Here is an 11028-nt window from a genome sequence, read left to right on the forward strand (position 1 = left end):
TTAAGTTTCTTGTGCCTTCGTCACAGACCATATAGGTTATCATCTATTGACATCCTCATACTACACAGGAGTAGTGGAGTTCATACTACACAGGATCAGGTGGGAGTCTCATACTACACAGGAGTCAGTGGGAGGTTCATACTACACAGGAGTCAGGTGGAGTTCATACTACATAGGTCAGGTGGGAGTTCATACTACACAGGAGTCAGGGGGAGTTCATACTAACACAGGAGTCAGGTGGGATTCATACTACACACGGAGTCAGGTGGAGTCATCTACTACAGGGTCAGTGGGAGTTCATACTACACAGGAGTCAGGTGGGAGTTCATACTAACACAAGGAGGCAGTAGTGGAGTTCATATTACACAGGAGTGTCAGGCGAGTTCATACTACACAGGAGTCAGGTGGAGTTCATACTACACAGGAGTCACGTGGAGTTCATACTACACAGGCAGTCAGGTGGGAAGTTTCATAGTACCACAGGATCAGGTGGGAGTGTTGTACTACACAGGAGTCAGGTGGAGTTCATACTTCACAGGAGGCAGGTGGGATTCATAAGATACACAGGAGTCAGGTGATTCATAGTACACAGAAGTCAGTGGGAGTTTACTCACAGGATCAGGTGGGAGTTTACTACAGGAGGCGTGGGAGTTATAGTACACAGGAGTCAGGTGGGAGTTTGTAGTACACAAGGAATCAGGTGGAGATTCCATACCACAGGAGTCAGGTGGAGTCATACTACACAGGAGTCAGGTGGGAGTTCCCAAAGGAACCCTCATGTCTTTGCCAGACTGTGGTCCAACACACCCTTCACGGGATCTGACTGTCTATGGCACTTTGCCTCTGTCTGCGGAGTGGATATCCAGAGCGCTTCAGGTCAACTTATACGTAGAAAACAGATAGCTACGCTCTGCCAGATGATGAATTTACAAGATCACGAAAAGGACCAAGTCATAAGTTGATGGTCATGATATTCACATCCACCATGAATATTATAGTCTATCTGAGAATACCATGCACGCTAATAAGTTTATGGGTCATGATATTCACATCCACCATGAATATTATTAGTCTATCTGAGATACCATGCAGCTGCTAAGTTTATGGGTCATGATATTCACATCCACCATGAATATTATAGTCTATCTGAGAATACCATGCAGCTAATAAGTTATGGGTCATGATATTCACATCCACCATGAATATTATAGTCTATCTGAGAATACCATGCAGCTTGCTAAGTTTATGGGCCATGATATTCACATCCACCATGAATATTATAGTCTATCTGAGAATACCATGCAGCACTTGCTAAGTTTATGGGTCATGATATTCACATCCACCATGAATATTATAGTCTATCTGAGAATACCATGCAGCTTGCTAAGTTTATGGGTCATGATATTCACATCCACCATGAATATTATAGTCTATCCTGAATACCATGCAGCTTGCTAAGTTTATGGGTCATGATATTCACATCCACCATGAATATTATGGCTCTATCTGAAATACCATGCAGCTTAATAAGTTTATGGGTCATGATATTCCACATCCACCATGAATATATTAGTCTATCTGAGAATACCATGCAGCTTGCTAAGTTATGGGTCATTGATATTCACATCACCATGACATATTATAGTCTATCTGAGAATACCATGCAGCTTGCATAGTTTATGGGTCATGATAGTTCACATTCCACAACTTTTGTTCCCCCGTTTGCTTGGGATTTTCAGCCGGGTGAAGCTTTGGCTTAGGGACTGCTCTAGTTTAGACAYGCTAGTGTAGGCATCTGGGTATACTGCTCTAGTTTAGACAGGCTAGTGTAGACMTCTGGGTGTACTGCTCTAGTTCAGACAGGCTAGTGTAGACGTCTGGGTGTACTGATCTAGTTTAGACAGGCTAACATAGACGTCTGGGTGGACTGCTCTAGTTTAGACAGGCTAGTGTAGACGTCTGGGTGTACTGATCTAGTTAAGACAGGCTAGTGTAGACGTCTGGGTGTACTGCTCTAGTTTAGACAGGCTAGCGTAGACGTCTGGGCTCTAGTTTAGACAGGCTATTGTAGACGTCTGGGTGTACTGCTCTAGTTTAGACAGGCTATTGTAGACATCTGGGTGTACTGCTCTAGTTTAGACAGGCTAGTGTAGACGTCTGGGTGTACTGCTCTAGTCTAGAAAGGCTCGTGTAGACGTCTGGGTGGACTGCTTTGTTTATAGTTGTTGTATTGCAACATCTTCCACACCTCTGAGATGAGAATGTTTCTTTACATCTTCTGTAAGGGGAATGAAGTCATCTTTGTTCCACTCTATTGGTTTAAGGGTATTACGTGTTCCAGCTTGGTATAGAGTACAGTATATACATATGAGATGAGTAATGTAGGGTATGTAAACATTATAGCTGGTTTAAGAGTATTTCGTGTTCCAGCTTGGTATAGATTACAGTATATACATATGAGATGAGTAATGTAGGGTATGTAAACATTATAGCTGGTTTAAGAGTATTTCGTGTTCCAGCTTTGTATAGAGTACAGTGTAAACATATGAGATGAGTAATGTAGGGTATGTAAACATTATAGCTGGTTTAAGAGTACTACATGTTCCAGCTTGTCTCCAGTAACTCAGTGAATTGTTCTGCTTCTTCTCTGTGACATAGGATCAATTCCCCACTGGGCTGAGATCCCGCTAACGGGATCGATATGACAACAGCCAGTGAAAGTGCAGTGCTCTAAATTCAAAACAACAAAAATCTCATAATTAAAATGCCTCAACCATACAAGTATTTTACACCGTTTTAAAGATACAATTATCGTTAATCCAGCCACAGTGTCTGATTTCAAAAACGCTTTACACGAAAGCACCACAAATGATTATGATAGGTCACCACCAAGCCACAGAAAAAACCCGCCTTTCTTCCAGCCCAAGAGAGGAGTCAAAAAGCACAATAGAGAATAATGAATCACTAACCTTTGATGATCTTCATCAGATGACACTCATAGGCTTCATATTACAATACTATGTATGTTTTGTTTGATAAGTGCATATTTATATAAAATCTCATTTTACTTGGCGTGTTACATTCAGTAGTTCTAAAACATGCTGTGATTTAGCTTTAGAGCACATCAAATTCGAAATACTCATAAAAACATTGATAAAGATACGACTATTATACATGGAACTTTAAATAACTTCTCCGTAATGCAACCGCTGTGTCAGATTTCAAAAAACTTTACGGAAAAAGCAACCATGCAATAATCTGAGTACAGCGCTCAGAACACAAAGAAGCCAAAACGAATCCTCCATATTGTGGAGTCAACATTAGTCAAAAATAGCATTATAAATATGCACTTACCTTTGATGTCTTCATTAGAATGCACTCCCAGGATCCAGGGCCACAATAAATGTTTGATTTGTTCGATAATGTCCATCATTTATGTCCAAATACTCTTCTTTTGTTGGGTTTGGTAAGAAATCCAAACGCACGTGCAGGTCCAGCAGAACGTCGGACGAAAAGTTCAAAAAGTTTATTATTCAGGTCGTAGAAAAATATCAACTAAGTTTAGAATCAATCTTTAGGATGTTTTTATCACAAATGTTCAATAATGTTTCAACCGGAGCCTTCTTGTCTTCAAGTTAGCAATGACGCAGCTCCCTCTCATGTGAAATGCGCTTGACCAGCCCTTGGCCACTCTGCGCAGACACCTGACTCATTCCTTCCTCATTCAGCCCCACTTCACAGTAGAAGCGTCAAAACAGTTTCTAAGAGTGTTGACATCTAGTGGAAGCTTTAGGAGTGCAACATAACCAATATCCACTGTGTATTCGATAGGGGATGAGTTGAAAATCGACCAACCTCAGATTTCCCATTCCTGCTTGGATTTCTTCTCAGGTTTTTGCCTGCCATATGAGTTTGTTATACTCACAGACATCATTCAAACAGTTTTAGAACTTCAGAGTGTTTTCTATCCAATACTACTAATAATATGCATATATTAGCAACTGGGACTGAGGAGCGGCCGTTTACTCTGGGCACCTCTGGGCACCTTATTCATCCAAGCACTCAATACTGCCCCCAGCCATAAGAAGTAAAAATACCCTCACTTGACCACATTTGGTTTGACCCTACTTGTCCTTGGACTCTCCCAAGTTTTATATGGCAACAACAAAAAATTATGCTTTCATTGTTTTCAACATGGTTTTAACATATAAAATGTGTCTTTGTTTTTCTTATAGTTGTTGTAACAATAACAATCCAATCTCCAATATAACGCAACCCGTGGTGTACTGCAGTAGAAGAATTACACCATGGCTTAATGTTTTATAACACCTGTGGTGTATGCTGTACGCAGATTACCCCATGGCTTGATGTTTTAATTACACCCTGCGGTGTCTGCAGTAGCAGAATTACACCTAGGCTTGATGATTTAAGTACACCAGGTGGTGTAACTGCAGTAGCAGAATTACGCCATGGCTTGATGTTTTATTACACCCTGTGGTGTTAACTGCAGTGCAGAATTACACCATGACTTGATGTTTTATTAACCCCCGTGGTGTAACTGCAGTACTAGAATTACACCATGGCTTGATGTTTTCATAACACCAGGTGGTGTAACTGCAGTAGCAGATTACCCATGGCTTGATGTTTTAATAACACAGGTGGTGTCTGCAGTAGCAGAATTACACTGGCTTGATGTTTTAATTCCAACAGGGTGGTGTAACTGCAGTAGCAGAATTCCCCATGGTTTGATGTTTTAATAACCCCAGGTGGTGTACTGCGTGCAGAATTACACCATGGCTTGATGTTTTAATAACCCCTGTGGTGTAACTGCAGTAGCAGAATTACACCATGGCTTGATGTTTTATACACCAGGTGTGTAACTGCAGTAGCAGAATTACCCATGGCTTGATGTTTTAATACACACCTGTGGTGTAACTGCAGTAGCAGAATTACACCATGGCTTGATGTTTTAATAAACCAGGTGGTGTAACTGCAGTAGCAGAATTACACCATGGCTTGATGTTTTTATTACACCAGGTGTTGCCATTTTTAGCTGTCAGTCAAACTCGGCAGACGTGAAACTAAAACGTAATTTTAGCCGTTATTCCGATGGTTAAGATTAGCGTTAAGTTAGCGTTTAGGCATTAATTCGAATGGTTAAGATTAGCATTAATGTTTGGAAGCTTTAAAAATAACAACAACTTTCTGGCACTACAATTGACACTTCTCCTTTGGATTGGGGTCTGCTTCTTTTAATACACACATACAGTATGTAACATGTTTTACCCTGCCTTTCATAAGTCCACTCAAGTTTATATACATATATATGTAACATGTCTTACCGGCGTTTCCATAGTACACTCCAGTTTTATAATTTATGTACATGTCTTACCGAGCATTTCATAGTCCACTCCAGTTTATATACATATATATGTAACATGTCTCACCGAGCTTTTCCATAAATCCACTCCAGTTTCTTCAACTGTCTTCTGACTGTGATTAGAGCATGTTGATGTGCCATGAGCCAGCAGATTACAGATGGCCTTTCCGATCGCTCATCATCTTCATTCATCAGTGAGTCGATGGCTTGAATAGTCTCGCTGGATACAGGCAACAGCTGATGCATTGGTCCGAGCCAGCGGTATTGGCATGTTTACTACAGTGTGTATTGTAGGCTATGTTTCTACAGTATGTACTGTAGGCTTGTTACTTGTCAGACAGTAGCCTAATACACAAATGCAGGCGGCTTCTATATTCAAAATACTTTAATGCTTATTATCCAAATGTTTAAAGTGCGTGTGGGCGACCTCATGCAACCGCAAAATGCCGAATAAGCTGTACAGTACTGCATTTCTTCATCAGCATCTTTATGCTTTACGTAATAAATAAGGATAAAATCCTCTTTCAAATTGCAGATGTTCATGTAGTTTATGAGATCCATAACGATTACTATGGGATAAATATATCACTGAATTACGAAATATTGGAACAAGTTGTCTAATGAAGGTAAAGAAATTGTTGCTTACTGGAAGATACCAGTACAGTGCCATTATGGCTATTAGCAGAACAATGTTTGTCTAGAAGGGGGTAGGGGACAATTCTATCGTCAAATGTATTTCTTAGTTAGGTTGGCTGTATCAAGCGTCTCCGGGTCAGGGGAGGTTTTGGCTGTCCGGGATGTTTTCTCTCCGTCTAAAAACAGAAATACATATTTTGGCCTTTATAAATATTATTTTGGCCTTCATTCAGATTACAATCGCTCACTTTAGTTTTTTTGACAACTAAATAATCTCCAAAATATCATATTATATGCCAACCCGCTGTGGCGTCTATTTCAGCACCGTTTACACTCTGCTCTGAGACAAGCATGGAGAAACAAAAATGTTCAATTATATTCCATGATATTCTTTTTTTGAAAAATTAATCATCTCCAAATACATCTTATTATATAATATATGTGATGGGACATCATACAGCCCGGCCTCATTCATGGCTTTGGATAAAATAAATAAGTACCAACATTCTTTCTGTTAGTCTTTATTAATAAAGAAATGTTTTGGTTATCTTGACCTGGACACTGTCAGTATTTTAATAGCCATTATGGGTGTTAGCAGGACAATATATTTTACCAACACCTCTCTGTATTTAGATACTTTGTGGATGGGCCTCCTGATTGGATGGGGCCTCCCGAGTGGTGCAGCAGTCTAAGACACTACATCACAGTGTAAAATGCGTTGCTACGGATGCAGTTTGATAACTGTGCCGGCCGCCACCGGAGACTCATATGTAATTATTGACACGTCATTGAACAAAATATTTTCTGATATCCTGTAGGCCTACCGTAGGTGACCTGAGTTTCACTTAGTTTGATATGTGGTGGTTCAAGTGGTGTAGGTCTTATTTATTTAAAGAGCATATTGAAGATAGAAGCAATAGCATTTGAAGCAATAGTCTACCCGCTGTAGTCAACTATTTTAGCACCGTTTCACTGCTCTGAGACAAGCACGTGGACTGGCCTTGATAAATCAATGAGATTTTTATTTTTATTGAATCTCTGTTTGGGTATTGGTTAGACTACAATTATACAATTAGGGTGTTGTACAGCGCCATATTTTCCGTTCCATCTTAACGTTTTGCATTTTTCTTGGAATAGAAACAGCATAATATTAAGCAAATTAATTAAGCAAAATTACTTAAAATCAGTCCCATATACTATGTTCTTACAAAAAAAGGTTTTGATCTCTCTAGTACAGACACGATTGAAGGCTATCGAATGATTCTCAAAGACACCCTCTGGTGGTCAAACTAGCACTAACTAGCATTAATGGTAACAGTGGCTGACATTTAAATGACATGTCATAGAAGCTGTGCTGCAGTACGCTGCAACTTTTAAAGAACAAACCACTGTACACTACATGGTCAATAGTATGTGGAAACCCCTTCATAAAGTTGGTGCTGTCTTTTCAATGACATTGCCTTCTAACCTTGTTAAAGGAAAACAACCTTCAATCATGACTCATCATCCTTCTCTACAGGGGGAAATGACATTACCTTCTAACCTTGTTAAAGGAAAACAACCTTCAGTCATGACTCATCATCCTTCTCTACAAGCGGAAATTACATGACCTTCTAACCTTGTTAAAGGAAAACAACCTTCAATCATGACTCATCATCCTTCTCTACAGGGGAAATGGAAGCTCATCCAGAGTCCGCAGCTCATCAGTCCCATCGTCCTCTGAAAGGAGCATTAAACATGACAGCTGCTGAGATCTTATTAGCCTTTACTATTAGGAGGCACAGCCTTATAATAATAATAATATATAGTTAATAATAATCAAGAAAACCAAGCAAAAAACGCTGCACGCTGCAGTCCAGCCACCGCTACAACTTCCAAACAGGGATTCCAACCAAGTTGCAAGCATCCACTCTGGTTTGGGGGAATTTTTCTAAGGCGCAGTGGCAATGTATTCTGCAAGATCAGTCACATTAGAAGAGTGATCTGGGAGAACAAAAATACAACATTCATCCCCAATGATTGCACAAGTGCCCCCTTGACCTGCCAGAAGATAGTCAAGAGCCTCTCTGTTTTGCAGAGCTAACTTAAGCAATTTTTTTAGTTCCCCATTCAATTGTTCCAGGGAATTTCTACTTGCATTGCCAATGTTCTCTATGTGTCTAGAGATGTCATGAATTTGGTCTAGGGCACATACAACTCCATACCCAGAGAAAAACACAGCAAAGAACCTGGAGGCAGGTGCCTGAGCGTGAGTGATGTCAGCTAGAGACCTCTTATCTCTCCTCATTCCAGGAAGTTTYTAGTCTTTAAACAGAGCCATCAGATCCCTCTCATTATTTGGAACGGTTCTCATAGCTGTCACCACAAACCCAACAGTACAAGTACCTCCCCAGTTCGAGGGCAGGCTATCATTGTAAGCCATCTACCACACACCAATAGCTGCCATGTGGGCTCCCTCTCAGAGTTGCTATGTTTGTAAACCCACATTCTTAATGGTTCCTTATCTGCCTGACCATATTCTGTATTACTGTGTAAATTTGCAAGCATTTGATCCATAAGATTCATAGTACAATACATTTCCAGTCACCCAAAATCTATCTCATCATCCTCTAATACACCAAGGCCATATTCACCCCCAGCCACTGAAGATGCGATTGCAGACATTACCAGGCCTCAAGTAATAGGAGACATGGTTGATTAATATACCTACATTGTTGTCATAGTATAAAAAGGTATTTATCCTCCAATGCATGAGTAAAGTCACCCCTAGGGACTCCCATAAGGCAAGCCTGCCCTACCTTAACGACCCATCCCACAACACCCAAACAGTCCTTTTCTTTGGAGGGCAGCGTTGCGCAAACCATTTCTCTCTAGATTAAGAAAATGTCCTCATGTTTGTGAGTTTCCAGCAGGCTGTCCTTCTACGATGACCATTACTTCTAGGCCATTTACTACAGGTCTGCATTGTCCCTCTGCTCAGACTCCTTCTGTCCATTACCATTCTACTTCTAGCCCATTACTACAGGTCTGCATTGGTCCCCTTTTGCTCAGACCTCCCTGTCATACCCATCTACTTCTGCCACACTACAGGCCGCGCTGGTCCTTGGCCCAGGACTCCATCTTATACCAGCTACTTCTGGCCAGCTACTACAGGCCTGCGTGGTTCCTTTGGCTCAGGACTCATTCTGTCATTACCATACTTCTGGGCCACGAACCCTGGGCCGTGATGCCCCTTGCTCCGAACTCATCTCACCCCTGCAGTTTTCCACAAGAGGAACAACCTACTGTTCTTATTGAGCACTCCTGTGCTAACGCAGAGAGGCCACACTGCCACCACCGAACTGGTGAGACCCCATCTCTTCTGGATTCAGGAACTGTCTGCAGTGCGACAGTGTGTCCAGCTTTTCTCCCTCAGGCATCCCTACCACCAGGGGTGGTCAGGGAAAACTGGTATGCCCTCCACCCGGGGTCCTGCCCAACTATTTGCGCCCTGGAAAGTCTTGCATAACATAACCAATATCCATCAACCCTAGTAATGGAATACACCATAACAATATCATCAACGAAGAGAATACCACCCATAAACAAAGAAACCGTGAACAAGACTATAGGATGATTAGTTAGTTGTATTCATAAGTTTAGATTATTGTATGTGATCAATAGTGTGATGATATTGTTATGTGTATGAAAGACTTCAGGAGAAATAGTTGGAAGGACCCCCGTGGAGAGGCCAGTACCAGGTCTTCTGACCACCCCCACTGTGGTAAGGTGCTGAGAGGAGAAAGCTGGACCCAACCTGTCGCACTGCAGACGAGTTCCTGATCCAGAAGAAGATGGGGTCTCACCAGTTCCGGTGGTGCAGTGTGGCCCTCCTCTGCGTTAGCACAGGAGTGCTAATAAGAACATAGGTTGTCCTCTTGTGGGAAAACTGACAGAGGGGAGATAGTTCCGAGCCAAAGGGGCATCAAGCGGCCCAGAGTAGTGGCCCAGAAGTAAATGGTTAATGACAGAATGAGTCCTGAGCCAAAGGACCAACGCAGGCCTGTAGTAGTGGCCCAGAAGTAGATGGTAATAACAGATGGAGTCCTGAGCCAAAAGGACCAGCGCAGGCCTGTAGTAGTGGCCCAGAAGTAGATGGTAATGACAGAAGGAGTCCTGAGCCAAAAGGACCAAGCAGCCGTAGTAATGGGCCAGAAGTAGATGGTAAGACAGAAGGAGCCTGAGCAAGAGGACCAATGCAGACCTGTAGTAATGGCCTAGAATAGATGGTCATCGTAGAAGGACAGCCCTGCTGGACCTCAAAACAGAGGACAATTCGTTCTTATCTAGAGCAGAAATGGTTGCCAACCTGCCCTCCAAAGAAAAGACTGTTGGGTGTGTGGGATGGGTCCGGTTAGGTAGGGGCAGGCTTGCCCCTTATGGGAGTCCCAATAGGGGTGAACTTTACTATAGCATTGGCAGGAAAAATCCTTTCAGACTATGACCAACAATGTAAGGTATATAATCAACCCCAATGTATCCTATTACTGAGGCCTGGTAATGTCTCAATCCCGCCCATTTCAGTGGCTGGGGTGATGACTGCCCCTTGGTGTATTAGAGGATATGGAGATCACATTTGGGAATGAAATGTAATTGTACTATGAATCTTAATGGATCAAATGCTTGCAATTAACAGTAATACAGGAGAATGGTCAGGCAGATAAGGAACCATTTAAAATGTGGGTTGACAAACATAGCACAAACTCTGAGAGGAGCCCCAAATGGCACCTATTGGCTGTGTGGTAAGATGGCTTACATAGCCTGCCCTCGAACTGGGGAGGTACTTGTACTGTTGGGTTTGTGGTGACAGCTATGAGAACCGTTCCAATAATGAGAGGATCTGATGGCTCTGTTTAAAGACTATAAAACTTCCTGGAATGAGGAGAGATAAGAGGGGCTCTAGCTGACACACTCACCTCAGGCACCTGCCTCCAGGTTCTTTGCTGGTTTTCTCTGGGTATAGCGCAAGTTCC

At 42.0% G+C, this 11028-nt stretch overlaps 1 long non-coding RNA gene across 1 annotated transcript; it reads right to left on the minus strand.

Moving 5' to 3' along the window:
• Positions 1-7021: 7021 nt before the first annotated feature.
• Positions 7022-8432, minus strand: LOC139024898 (uncharacterized). The gene is made up of 2 exons (XR_011476296.1): positions 7627-8432; positions 7022-7551 (listed from the first exon to the last, which is right to left on the minus strand). It is a non-coding gene; the product is annotated as an uncharacterized lncRNA (long non-coding RNA).
• Positions 8433-11028: the final 2596 nt, after the last annotated feature.

This window comes from Salvelinus sp. IW2-2015, unplaced genomic scaffold, assembly GCF_002910315.2.
Source record: "Salvelinus sp. IW2-2015 unplaced genomic scaffold, ASM291031v2 Un_scaffold1995, whole genome shotgun sequence".
In the NCBI taxonomy this organism is placed as follows: domain Eukaryota; kingdom Metazoa; phylum Chordata; class Actinopteri; order Salmoniformes; family Salmonidae; genus Salvelinus; species Salvelinus sp. IW2-2015.